Raw genomic sequence first — 13,857 nt, forward strand, 5'->3', positions numbered from 1 at the left:
CCCCCCCCCCCCCCCCCCCGCCGTGTTTCGAATGGTGCCGAGCGTGCAGCTCCTGTTACGTGACCGCTCTTTGGCAGCGACTACTTGACATTATCACCATTAGCACAAACACGCGATAATTTCACATTGATCTCGTATAAATGCAGCGTAATATTAATATTCATACGTTGTATTATTATATGCATTTATTATTAATGTCGTTGTTAGCCGTCGACTCGCTTTGTCGATCGCGAGTTATAAAAGGGGCGAGGGTGGGTGATAAAAGGAATAAATCGCTCCCTCCGGAAACGGGAAAAATTACAATTTATTCGGACGAAAGTACTTTCAGTTAGAACCCGGCGCTTTTAGTTAGCGAGCAATTACGCTCGAAAGTACACCCAGGTGAGCCGTGTACGTTCCTCCCTTTCCGTGTGTGCCGAAGGTGTAGGGCCACTCTCGCCCTCCGCTTGGTCGTGAGCGAGAAAACGGCGTCGCGTGGATCGGCCTTAAAGCCGGGCACGGCGAGAAAATGGGCTCGAGTGTAAAATTACGGACGAATCTACTGTTACGTCCATTGTTGCCTCCTGAAGTGGCCGCTTGAATTACTAACCGGCGGCGGAGTCACTTCCCGGGGCGAAATTGCACGCGAGCGAGCGCGCGTGCGTGCGTGCGAGCAGACGCCGCGCGCAAACATTTAACGGGGACAAAGAGCCGCTCGCGGCGATAAATCGGGGAATTATGCGAGAAAATCGAGACGTGAGGGGTCGCGCCGGGGCACGTATCGAACGTCGCTCGGGTATCGTCCTTTCTTCGTATTAATGTCGTGACATCTAACCGCTTGGAAACGGTGCCACCGATCCATATACAGGGAACGGAGTGCAGCGTAAAGGCACGAAACTGGCACGTGGGTTAACGAAGCTGGAAAGAATTTTCCACGGGAGTGTCCGGAAAATGATATTCCGATAGCGAATTAACCATTACGATGTGTAATACTCGCGCTTACACGGAGAAAAGATTAGTATCGATATTAGTATCAATTCAAGGCTTATATTCTCGTGTAAATAAGTAAGAATATATAATCTTATACGAAGATAAAAATTGTTCCTGCATGAGGAAATTTTACGGAGTAACCACTAAGAATATCATATTCGAATCGTTCAAGAATAATAAATAATCATTTTCATTGAGAAGAAAATATATTCGATAGAGAGAACGATATCTTCGAACTGAAGAATTTTATCAGTTTGAGGATATCGTTTTTTTCTTTCTAAAAAAATATTTTTACTCTCGATTCATCAAAATTGGATGACAATAGATTTTTAATGGGAATGAATAGAATATATTTCCTTAATGACATCTGGGACCGTCCAGCGATATCTTAAACTCGATAAAACCATTTTCTGTGGCCTGAAAAGCCGTAATTAAAAATACACACCTATTGAACGGGTAGTTCGCGACGTCGGCGTTTCTCCGACAAGAATTTCCCCCGGACGGTGATCGGATTTGTATTCGTGATTTATGCGGATGAGAACAGCCAATGGAACATTACTGTATTCCGATGGATCTCAGCGAGATTTCTCGTTTCTACACCGTGGATATGAGCGTTCGGCCGGTGAAAAATCGAAAGTCACGCGCGTCACGACAATCGTTTGCCCCTTAAACTATCGCCGAGGCGAAATCAAGCTGGACGGCCTCAAAGAGCCTGCAATCGAAAGGAAATGCGATAGTTCCGCGGCGCTTGATCTAGGCTACTCCATCGAGCGTTGGCCGCAAGCCGGCTCAAGCGGAAATTAAGAAAAAGGAAGAAAGGTACAAGGTCGATACATCAGCGATTATCGAGATCGCGCGGAGTTCACGGAAGTCACGCGAACTCCGCGTTTTCCGTCGACGGTCCTTTCCCTCTCTCTCTCTCTCTCTTTCTTTCTGTCGCTTTGTGGCGGTATCCCGATAAGAGAGCGAACGATAAGTTACTCGGAACTACTTCGCCTGCGGAAACTCTGGCAACGGCGAAGGTGCTCGCGAAGAGTCGCGATGATTCAGCACCAGCTGCGTCCTCGTAGGAGGAGGGTCGGCTGTAGTAGGTAAAACGCTTCGAAATTTGTTAGTCAAAACCGAAACATCGATCCCCGGGTCTCTCGGTGGGATTAAAGTACACGCCTGAGCGGAATATTCGACGAGGTCCGCCGCCTTCGTCGTCTCTACGCGCGGCGTACGTCGGTATATCTTGTTAATCCGCTTCCTGCTATCTCCCGGACGATCGCATCGGCCGGAAGTGAGTCGCGATGACTCGCAATCAAGAACAGAAGGTAGCCCGACCTAACGTAGACGACGGTGTCTACTCTGCCACTGCTCGGTACGAATAGTCACGACAACGTACTGGAAAGACCGGAAATAATGAGATCGGTTCTGAAGTGCGACATCTGATATGGCCGTTTTAATACCTTGACGTTTAGCGTGCGACCTTCGTCGTAAATTACTTTCTCGGAAAAAAAGTTCATTCATCACCGGCTGGTTTTATCGACCGTTCACATCTCCATAAGCGCTTTAAGGGAGCGCGTAGAATAATGTTAACGTGATTATTTCTTAAATTAGGAGACACATCGGAATGACTCATCAGTATTCACGAACCACTTGGAACGATCGCGTCTCCCGCGACTGATTTCCGCCGGGAAATGAAGAAAAAAAAAAGTATATATCCATTAGATTTTGTAGGAAATGGCTGCTGGTCGCAATATGGAACGTCTCGTATTGCAGTCAGTGTGGCAGTCCTGGCGGGAAAGAGGAGGTTGGATGTCAAGTTACTGCCAATGCCGAGGGCAATTTTGCTTTCATTTTTTAAACGATTATTTTATCTTGCATATTAATATCACACTTCCATTTACTCGGATCCTCGATTTGATACGCGTTGACAAAAAATATGTGTGTCTTTCCGACAGTTCTACGTTTTGGTCTTAATAACTACGCGTTCCCAGATGTACGTGCTAACATTGTTAACGATTATTCATTCAATATTTATATTTTAAACTACAATTTTCCTTTAACACCTGGAACCGTTCCGTACTTATATTTTTTCACTCTTGGAAAAGGGATCCATAATGAATTTCCAGCGACCTTTCGCCACAAAAGGCAAGTTATACTACTCGATCATGAAGTTTCCCCCGAGCACGAGATATCGGATTCGTACTTCAGTTTCCTCGTGCATTCATCCGAGTTCTCTTCAGCCATCGGTTTCCGTTAAAACAAGTTCAACAGAATTCGCGAAATTTGCTTTTCAACGACGCCGAAAGTTCGCATTAACGGCAACGAAAGTTTATGTATTCCGCCGTACGAATCGACGCGTTCCCTCGGTCTCCTTCAAATAGCCCGCAGTGCGTGCCGAAACAACGGGGGTTGCCCGGAGATTGAAATATAATTTCAATCAGACCGCGAGATAGAGAGAGAAAGAGAGAGAGAGAGACGGAGCGAGAGACAGTAACGATAGCGGTTTATAGAGGGACCTACAGGGAGCCGGAAAGGGAATGAGGGAAATATATAAAGAGAGAGAGAGAGAGAGAAAGGCAACAAAATAAAGTGAAGAGAAGAGAAGCGGAATATATAGAGAGAGAGTGAGGGTGTCTGCGTTCGCTGGAAGCTCGTCCGCAGGCAGAAAATGGGGAGTGATAGGCGACCAGTCACCATTCCACCCCAGCGGCCACGTCGGGGATGAAGTATGACTCACCGGTGGTGCCACCACCCTTGTTTTTCGGCCGTCTCGTGCCGGGGAAATCCGCCACTCGCTCCCCACCGCGTCGTGACTACTACCCTCGTCGTCGAATCTGTCGGCCGACCCTCGCCCGCCACAGAGAGCGCCCGGCGGAGAGGAGAGAGAACGAGCATTATCATAATCCGTAGCGACAGCCACGGAAGAAAGATGCACCCGTCGAGCGCGTGCAGTTCAGGTGTCCGGCCGTCATCGTCCGACGTGACGTTTCGTGCTTGTCGCCGCCGTATCCGAGCCGAGCCGCTGTTGGTCCTCGCTTTCGAGGGCAACGGGTCGTCACGGACGATCGGTGCCGCCGCAGTGACGGCTAAGTTAACTCGCGTTTCGGCGAGAGCAGAAGGTATCGCGCTGGGAGGAACAAGTAGGGGAGGATAAATCGCGCTTTGCGATGCGCTCGTGGTGAGATATGGAAGCGAGGGGAAGATCGACGATCGACGTAAATTTTGCGGGGAAAAAAATCAGTATTCTGTAGGGTAAAGGTTTTTCAAACACGGCATCCCCTCCGTTAGTCGCGTTACCTAATAGGTATCACTCTAAAATACTTGTCAATTTGTTCTTCGTTCGTTTTTCATCTACTTCAGTGCCTGGTCTGTTAGCCAATAGAAGAAACATTGTTTCGAGAAGCGAAGGAAAATAATGGGACAGTTAGTGTACCTGCGAGATACACCGCGATCATTTATGCACGGGAAAAATGGATCAGCTCCCACAATTGGGAATTAGCTGTCGATATAAAATTCGATTAGCAGATCTAGATTTTTAGCTGTGGAGTCGGTGTGTTTATCGGTGTGTTTATTGTAGTTTATTTTCGGTCCCAAGACACTCGGGAATTAAGAGATTCATATGTCCACGCCAGATTTAGTTCCCTCGTCGTTCGCATCGGTAAGTGGGTCGGACAACGTCGCACCGTTGGTCCGCGCGTCAAAGTAACGAGAACAGAATCTAATCCACACGTGGCGCGAACAAGAAAAAGATCTAATCCACACGTGGTAAGAGCGAGTGTCGTCACGCTTGTTTGGCGAACGAATTAATCCCGTTAGTTTTGCTCTCTTTTTTTTTTTTCCCCCCCACCAGCTCCCACCTCATCGCGGCAGGATGCTCGTTCTAAACGCGTGTACAGCGTGTCTCGGAAGATCGGAGCGCATTTTGCGCAACGACGCGCAACGACAGCGGAGAAAATATCGTAGTGATAAAAATTGCCGCAGAATTTCCTACCGTTGGACCATGGAATTGTAATTTAAATTATAACGTGTGTTGTAACCTTTAACGTTGTATTTCATCGTACACATCATTAAATGTTACAACACACATAATAATTCCAGTCATAACTCCGGTGTGATCCAGCATTAGAGAATTTTGTGGTAATTCTTACTGCGACTACTTTTTCCCGTATGAAAATTTCCACGAGTTAAAACGGAAGTTTTACTCGGAGGTGAAGAATCGGCTAATTTTCGCGTAAGATTTTGCCCGAACTCGTGACATCGGTTGGCGTTCCTAATCGGATCTTCGCCGAGAGAGATTCGCCTTCCTGTCGCGTCGTGAGAGTAGCATCGAATTTTCGGGAAACACCCCTCTGTTCAAGGGGAGGAAAAGTCGCATCTGGCACGCGGCAACTTGACGGACGATGTTCTCGATGTCGGAACGAGATTACGGCGGGGCCGCGCGTTGCGGTCCCTTCGAAGGCGGAGAAACGCGAATTTATGCCCTCGGCTGGCCGCGCACGGACGATGGAATGCACTCTCAGGTGATCATTATTGCAGAGACGGAGAGGGGGTGGGCACCGCGGATTCGGGCCCATCCCTCGGCGCGATCGCGGGGGCGGAGGTTATCTCCCGTCATTGTCCGGCCGATCGATACACCGCGCGCGCGGCCGGAATTATCGCGCCACCGCGCGAGGAACTCGCGGTCGAGGAGGAACTCCCGTGTTTTTATCTTGATTTGAGTAATAGGAAATTGGCACGAGCGTCTCGCATGCTCGTAACGGCTGCACCGTCCCGTTCGTTTTGAACCCGCGTTATCTCTCCCGTCCCGAAGGGCGCGGTTCTTCCATCCGCAACGGTCTAAATTATCACACGGACGGCAACTCCGTCGAAAGTGATTTGATGCATCGCACATTTTTCACCAGAACCCGCCTACATTTCCCGATTAGGAACCAGAATTCTTTTCGGGCAATAGAAACCGAATGCCAATTAGATCCTGAGAAGAAGTTCGCCGTGCGGGAACGAACGGGGATCGTATCGACGAATCTGTCGCGGAAAGCGCGCGGTTTTCTCCGTCGTGATCTCGCGTCTTCCGCGAAAATTCACCGCCATCCCGCGAGACACTCGCAGTTTCTCCCGCAGTTTCTTCCTTCGTTCGACGCGCGAGAACGCCCTCACAGCATGGGGAGATCCCTCCAGTCTGGCGCCGGGCAATAATAACCACTCGCCCACGTCGTGCCGTCGAGGTTTTTGCACCGTCGTCGCGCGGCCTCGCGGGGCGACGTTTGTGTCGCAGAATTCCCGAAGCGGGCCTCGCGAAATGTAAACGCGAACAGGCCGGCGAGAATCGATCCCCCCCCGACGAATCGTACGTCGCCGAACGAGCGTGTCTGCTTGTTTAAAAGCTCGCGAGGCCGCAAACGCTGACGTTGAATCAAGGACACCCGAAACGATTACGAACGCGTCTGAAAGAAGTGCTGATCGTGACGTTCGACGCCGTTTTGTAACCCCGCCGGGCGCAGTTAGCGAATTACGGACGAAATCGGTCGGACGAGAAATCCAGTAATGTGGCTCTCGTGACGCGCAAAATCATTTTTCATGCAGAGGAGAAGCACCAAGAGCGACGTGTCGGGAACAACCTAATCTTTCCGGCGTGCTTCAGTGACGAAGGATAAAGACTAGCGCTCGATCTAAGGTGACTTAAAAAGTTGCCAAACTTACGCTGAAAAGTAATATTGGTTCGAAGAGAAACTTGACGGCGTCGGGGAAATTAACCAACGCTAATATCAGAGCAAATCGCGCTTGCAAGCAGAAACTACTACTTGCTACTCCACCTACTGCACGCAGCAAACGAAGTTCATGTGCTGTCCGACAGAGTTCGGTGCTTTATAGCCCGCGAAACACCGTGTGTATACGTCCGCTTTCCACATCTGTATCACTCTTGGTCAGCTTTTCCACGATTGCCTCTCAGGATGCGCAGGTGAACGTCTCACTCACCGCGCGCGAGACGATACTTTCGCGAAGGATCCCGATAAATGCGCGCGTAACGTCGTCTCACCGCGACGTAGAACGGGACAGCCGGGTCTCAGGATAATTGGGACGAAGAAGCGGCCCGTTGATGCAACGGGCGTCGAATAAAATTCGACGTCCATGTACGGCGTATGGAGACGATTCGTCCATTAAAGCGACGGAGCGAGCGAGCGGCCGTCGAGCCGTAAATTCGATCGAAAGTACCGTTGTCGCTCTCAAGAATGTCTATGTAGTGCGCGCGGACCTCTACCTGAGCTGATTAGGACCCCTCGCTCCGTGGAATGCCATTTATCACCGCGAGTCGAGTCGAAAGAGAGAGAGAGAGGCTGTGCTCCATGGTCCCAGGACCGATGTTTAACCGAGATCCGAGACGAGACCACACGCTCACAAAGGTTCCCGCGAGATTTCCCCGAAGTCGATCGCGGTTCGATTAAAAGCCGCGTTACCCGGCCGCAAAACGCCGCCTTCGCGATTACGCCTCGTAGAACTCGCGTCAATTAGAAGCCCGAATAACGAACGTTCGCTCCCGCGGGGACGCGGCTTTTCGATAATAGTCAACACCGGGATCTTCTCGGCTAAGCTAATAAGAATCAGATCCTCTTCGTATATCACGGTAACTACTCATCTCCGGAGAATGCGCAAAAATCGGGCCTCCCAGCCGCGGATATTGCCGCGTCGGGAACGTATGCGCCGATAAGGCAAGAAGAGCCTCGTAAATAGGCCCGACGGAATTTATGCTAAACGCCGAGGTTTGCCTCTCTTTCCGGTATTGCTGTTCCGTATTTAACGGGCGCCACTTCGCGCACTCGTGCTCTCCTCTTTCTCTCCCCTCCTCTCTCTCTCTCTCTTTCTCTTTATTGTACGTAGCGTAATCTCGCTCGTTCGCTAACGCAAGATAACCTCGCGCTCTCTCTTTCGCAGAGGGTATCGTCTTCCTCGTTGTAACCCCGCCGCGGAATAAGAGCGTAACGCGAGATGTGCAGCGCGAGTGTAAACGAAAAGACGAGAGTCGTTTACGAAAACGCGTGCATCAGCGAATATTACAGTTGCTCATCGTTAACCGGTTTCTGCACTCGTCAGCGAAAGTAATGTATGTCTCGCAGGACAAAGTTCAAATTCGACGTCGCGTGCGTTTCACTTCTCTGCGGGTACACACGCGAGTCGGGGCAAATTAAGGGGCCATATTGATCGTAATTGTGAGAAAATTGAGTGGAATAAAACGGAATCAACCTTATTAAGTGTTATCTCTAAGGTAAATTCCGCAAGAGCAACGATTAATATTAATATAAGACAAGGATGCGGAGAGACAATCGTCGCGAAGAGAACAGAAAATCTATATATATGAATAAGAAAAGAAAATATATGATGTATCGGCAAACAATCATACAACAGAGACCTAAGAAACGCGGAAGGAGGCGAGGATGACGTTCAAGAAGAATTTGCCCTTCGCAGCTCGAAGTAATGACTAGCTAGCTGATTTAAATGACGCCAGCGAGAGCTTCTCAAAGGCCGAGGGCAGCGAGTCTCAATTCGTAATGCTTGTAATTAAAAAAGATTTATGGAAAATGTTAGTTAGATGTTCAGGCATAAATACATAGTAGACAATTTTTGTGCAAATAAGGATCCACTGAAAATTTTGTGTTACTTTAACATGGAAATATTGTTGAATAACGTATGAACGAACGTTCGTAGATCTTAATTTGCGGTGTTTGACGATGTATCCGTCGTATCGTTCCTAGAGATATCAATCTTCGGAGGGCCGCGTGTTTCTTGAATTCTCAGTGTTAAAGGGGTGACGAGAACACTGATTGATGCGCCGCTCCGTTCCGACTACGCTACTTTTGGGTAGCGTTAATCCGCCTCGCGTCGTCTTCTTACGGCGAGAAACATTATGGAAGGCCCGAGCTCGTTGTTCAGAAAAGCCACATGTGTCTCTAATGGCTGCGCCGATGGACGGGCAGCACTTATCTCTTCTGCAGCCCTCTGCTCTTTTGTGTGATTCCTCTCGCCGAGAACCCTCTCTGCGTAGCCGTCGGGAATCCGGACTCGGATCTTGGGACGTAACGAACATCCGTTTGAATCGGCAGAAATTGCGCCCCCGTTCGGATTAAACTGCGTTAACGGCCGATTTTGCGCCCCTCGACGCTTCGCCCGTTCGTCCGAGCGGCTGAAAATTTTTCCGCACCTGATAACGCCAGCGGCTATCTATCTACACTGAAAGAAAAGTGCTGCTGTTCGGGTAATATTTATTTAATTTAAATAATTAACTCTAACAGTTCTTGGAATATATTTACTCCGCAAGTGGAAATATTAATTAACTATATACAATATACAATATGATATTTTTTAAGTAGACATTTATCTGTATGTGTTAATACGATTGCGACAAGTATTCGATTTATAATGTTGAGAGTATCAGAATTGATTTTTAGAAAGTATTTGCCGGCAGGAAAATCTAAGTTTAAAAGCGTTAGATTTCTTTAACGGAAAAGGAGCGTCGTATAACTCTAGTAAATATTCTCTTAAATTTCGAACGATTTTGCATTTCTATTTGGTGATTCATTTGCAAATTAAGGTATTAACGGGTTCAAGTAAGCATTTATTGCAAATTATTCAGATTAATTAGAAGTAATTTTGCATTTTCTCACGGTAGCATCGGTTTCACCGATATCGCTCGTAAACGGAGCGATTTCCACGGCACGAGTGCTCCTCGCGATCGTTCGTGGAACATCTCTCGGCGGAATAATCGCCCAATTTTTGGCGGCACCTCGTCGAAACGCACAAAGACGTCGCGACGAAGAGACAATGGGAGGATTATCGGGGCTCCTCGTGCTCGTCATTCAGTCCGCGATTGTAGGGTGATTCTCGTGGCTCGATAAAGGGGTGCTTTCTCGCACGGAAATACCAACGCCGCCGCGCGGCACTCCAGCCGGATTAATCGAGCGAGACGAGTGACGCGCAAAGCGAAGTTCTCTCTTTCTCTCGGCGGATTCGCGGATCGCTCGTCATTCCGCATGGCGCGTTTTCCGCGCGGGGTGCCGGGCTTGATTCGTCCTGCGGGCGTCGTACAAGCGAGCGCACTTTGATACTTAACATGTTCCCATTGTCCGGATCCATTCCGGGTCCGCATCTGTTTCTGCGCGAACGTATGTTTGTGTAGTTGAGGATAAAAGGGCAAACGCTCTCCCCCTTCTCTTCGTAACATTTTACGTGATTTATTGCAGAACACGAAACGATGTATAAAGCGCCGGGAGATACGCGAGATTCTAATCTGCCGGCTAATCGTTACAAGAATATTATTAAGAAACGGAACGTTTGTTCATTTTATTGGACTTTCGACTCTTGAGATCCGAGCTCGGATTTGTCGCGCGGCGGAGGTTGGCGACAGACAAAGAGAGAAAGAGAGAGAGGGAGAAAGAGCGGAGGAATAGGCAGAGGAAGAGGGAAACAAAGAGCGTACGTGGTGGAAGACGGGAGATAGAAGGGTCCCTGAGGTCACGGTCAACCAATCTCGCCAACTATGCTCGGTCACGTAAAGCCGCCGCGAGCCGAGCTTTTCGCACCGAGGACTCCGACGAGAAGCGTTCCCGGAGGCGCGCCAGCTTGCGTTTTCGGTCCAGCCTCGCTTTCGCTTCCCACGCTCTCGACTTCCCGCTGTCGCGAACGCGAGTCTGACTAATCGATTCGAGCATGATCGAGCGGCCGATAAGCTATCGCTAGCCGAGAGAGAGAGAGAGAGAGAAAGAGACCTCCGAGATGCCCGTCGCGACTTTCGTCTTTTCCGGCTAATCAGCGACTCGGAGATCGAGCGGGCGTAATGCACGTGCATCACTGTAATGGATCGTTTCACTCGACTCGGGTTTGCTTTGAGCTGTATTAAACGAAAAAAAAAAAAAAGACACTAACGCGTTGAAACCCGAGATGGTCATCGATAACCTAGCATTATGGGAAATTATTGGCAAGAATGACGCATCGCAAATCTGAAAGAAATTTTTTTGTCCAAATTTATAGGAAATACGCGTGACCTGTCAGGCGCGAAAGAATGAAAGAATGTTGGAAGCACGAATCACGGGTATCTCTCGCGAGGGGGCGCGTGTCCGTCGGTATTTTGTATATCACGAACTTAAGCCTCCTCGTCAGACGTCAAGACGATCTCCAGCTGTTTACCGATATGCACAGAATATATCTCGACGGCATATCTCACGAGGTCTATTTCGGGCACGAGGTTGGAGGTTGCCTCTACCGCGCTTAATCTGTTATCGCCGTGAAGGAAGCCCCCGGGCACCCTCCGGGCGCACTTATTTTTATCGTCCTCGTCCTATATATCGCCGGCGGGGGTTTTTATTTTCGGCGGCGAGACGGAGTTTCATTGACACCGGCGCGCTCGGCTCCCTGTGCTCCCTTTACGGCGTAATTACCGTCGACCGAGATCGCGCCCGGGATCGTTCGAGGCGGTTACGGACGCGTTACGATCTCGTCGATACGGCGCGGAGACGGCTTACGCGCGCTCACCGCTAATTAAAAAAAGGTCCCCTCTCGTCGGAATATTCATCGCGCCGCCACGTTGATTACATCTTATGTAACGTCGATTGATCCCCTCGCGCGCTTTCGACGCGCGACGTACGAGCTGACGCGTACGAACACGGCGGATTTTACGGTCATCCTTAATCGCGGCCATTACATCAACCGGCTCCTTCCGACCATCCTCCGGCTTTCTATCTGCGTGCGCGTGAGGAAGGAAGCTATTTCTAATTTATTAAGTGCCGAACGGTAACCATGCGCGAGAACACGAGAACCCGAGACGGCGGGGATGCTCTCGCATTGTTTTTCCGCCTCGTCGTTCTAGATGTTCGAACATTTCCGACGGCAATATTAGACGTTTCTTGATAGAACTCGAATTTCGACTCGGACAATGTAGATTTTAATTGCCTGCCAATCAAATTTGCTCCTCGTGCATGTTTGCACACACAGTGGTGAGCGGCGCTACACGTTCAGATTTGCAGACGGTATATTCGTGGATTATTAAGTTACGCTCTCGTTGCGTTGGTTTCACGTAACGTGGTAATGCATAGATGCACCGCAGTTCCGTAGATAGCTATCTACAGATTCATAAATTTATAGATCGCTCGGCCCGGAGATCTCTGGATCTATAAATTGTCCGGGGCGATGGGCTCGTCCGTAGATCGATAGATTGCTAGATCCACAAGTTCCATAAGCTACGGGAGAACGTATAGATCTACAGATTATCAGCTCGGTTCGATCTCTTTCTCCCTTTCCCTCGCGTTCTGTACTCCGCGTTCTTCGTGGGCGAACGTCTCTGTAAATTAAATACCCGACGACGGATAAGGAAAATTCTACTCCACCGAAAGTCCGCAGCGACAATTGTTGAACGGTAACTGTCGAAGTAAGATTGAAGTTGATTCGCCGGGAAAATTTCCGAGTCCAGTCTCATTAATGATTAACTTATTAGGAACGTCTCTCGTTGGATGTGTCATATCTGCAAGTGTGAAATTATGATATATAAACGTTCTTAGTTTGACATTTGTCACCGAGATATATTGAATCGTCATTTTTTCAGGAGATAATTCGACGCTACGGGAAACAGCGGAAACAGACATCCCCGGTCGGACGTTCGTTCGCATGTGCGATGCTCCCCGAACGGTCGGCGCGTGAAAACCGAGTGATTCCAGCGAGAAGTTTCACCGTTAATTCCGCGATCGCCTCGATTGTTTCCGCGTTTTCTCCGCACGCGTCTATTTAGAGCCGGATAAAATCGCGCGAAACTACCGAGCGCGCGGGGTCCGCTTCTCGTCTAACTAGAACTATTCGCGCTTAGATTCGCGAAGGTTGCAAGGAGAATGCAGCCGAGCAGATGTCGAGCAGCTGCCACGGTAAATTGCCTTCGTGCCTCGCATTTAATTCGCGATCGGTTGTCTTCGGCTCTAAGCCGCATCGGCGATCATCGCTCGTCGAGAGCTCCGTCCAAAAGTCCCACCAGCTGCCGCACTTTGAAATAGTGTCGACAGCAGTCCGCATCGTTTGTCTACTATTGACCCTAGGTACCCTCTGCGACGGCTAATTATAGTTCATTTAGCCCTCGAATCGCCCACATCGCCTCGCGCTTATATCGATCGCCCGACGTCTTGCATTTGCAGCGCCAACCTGAAACCGATATATTTTCTCGTCTCGCAGTTTTCATCGGGCATTTTCCTCCGGCAACCTTTTGCACGCGCTGTCAGATAACACATGTATCAGATTATAATTATATAATATATCCCAGCACGAGGAGAACCGAGTATCTTGAGGATCTATAAATACGAGCAGGTTGAAAAAATTCGAGGAAAAAAATGATCATAAATTTCCCGTTCACATATTTCTCCTTCGAACCTCCTCGGAAGATCCGCGAAGAGATTCGAGACTGGAGCGAGCCTGTAAGGCGAAATCGACGAGCTCGCGACCGTTCCGTTTCCCTATCGAAAGGAAAGTCGGAGAAGTCGGCGCACGATCGCGAATAGTTCGATTTATTATAACCGACACCGCGCGCGTGATTATGTTATCCCGGCGCGGCCCTCGCTCGGGCGATTTTAACGTTCGGTCCGGCCCGATTTGCATCTGCTCGCGGCGCGCGTTCGAGCGCGAAGGAATTGTAAGGAGGGGCAATGGCGCTATTAGCGAAGCCAGTCTCTAAGAGCGAGCGACGCGCGCGCCTTATTTTATTTTCACCTCAAAGCATTCGCGCGGCCTCTCTCAGAGAGTCGTTCCTCACAATAGCGCGCGCGGCCCGAGTCGCGCATTGTCCGCTGGATTACGCCGTAAAATACAATATCTTATACTCGGATTAGGCGGGTTTAGAGACGCATAACGAGGACCCGAGCTCCCCCCCCCCTCCCC

General features: G+C 49.4%; 1 protein-coding gene across 2 annotated transcripts in view; it reads left to right on the top strand.

Moving 5' to 3' along the window:
* LOC106747998 (amyloid beta A4 precursor protein-binding family B member 1-interacting protein) overlaps nucleotides 1–13,857 on the top strand; it is a 152,043-nt gene that overhangs the window by 73,223 nt on the left and 64,963 nt on the right. The gene's annotated exons all lie outside the window — the stretch shown is intronic.

Source organism: Dinoponera quadriceps, unplaced genomic scaffold (genome assembly GCF_001313825.1).
Source record: "Dinoponera quadriceps isolate SergipeBrazil2010 unplaced genomic scaffold, ASM131382v1 scaffold2167, whole genome shotgun sequence".
NCBI lineage: Eukaryota > Metazoa > Arthropoda > Insecta > Hymenoptera > Formicidae > Dinoponera > Dinoponera quadriceps.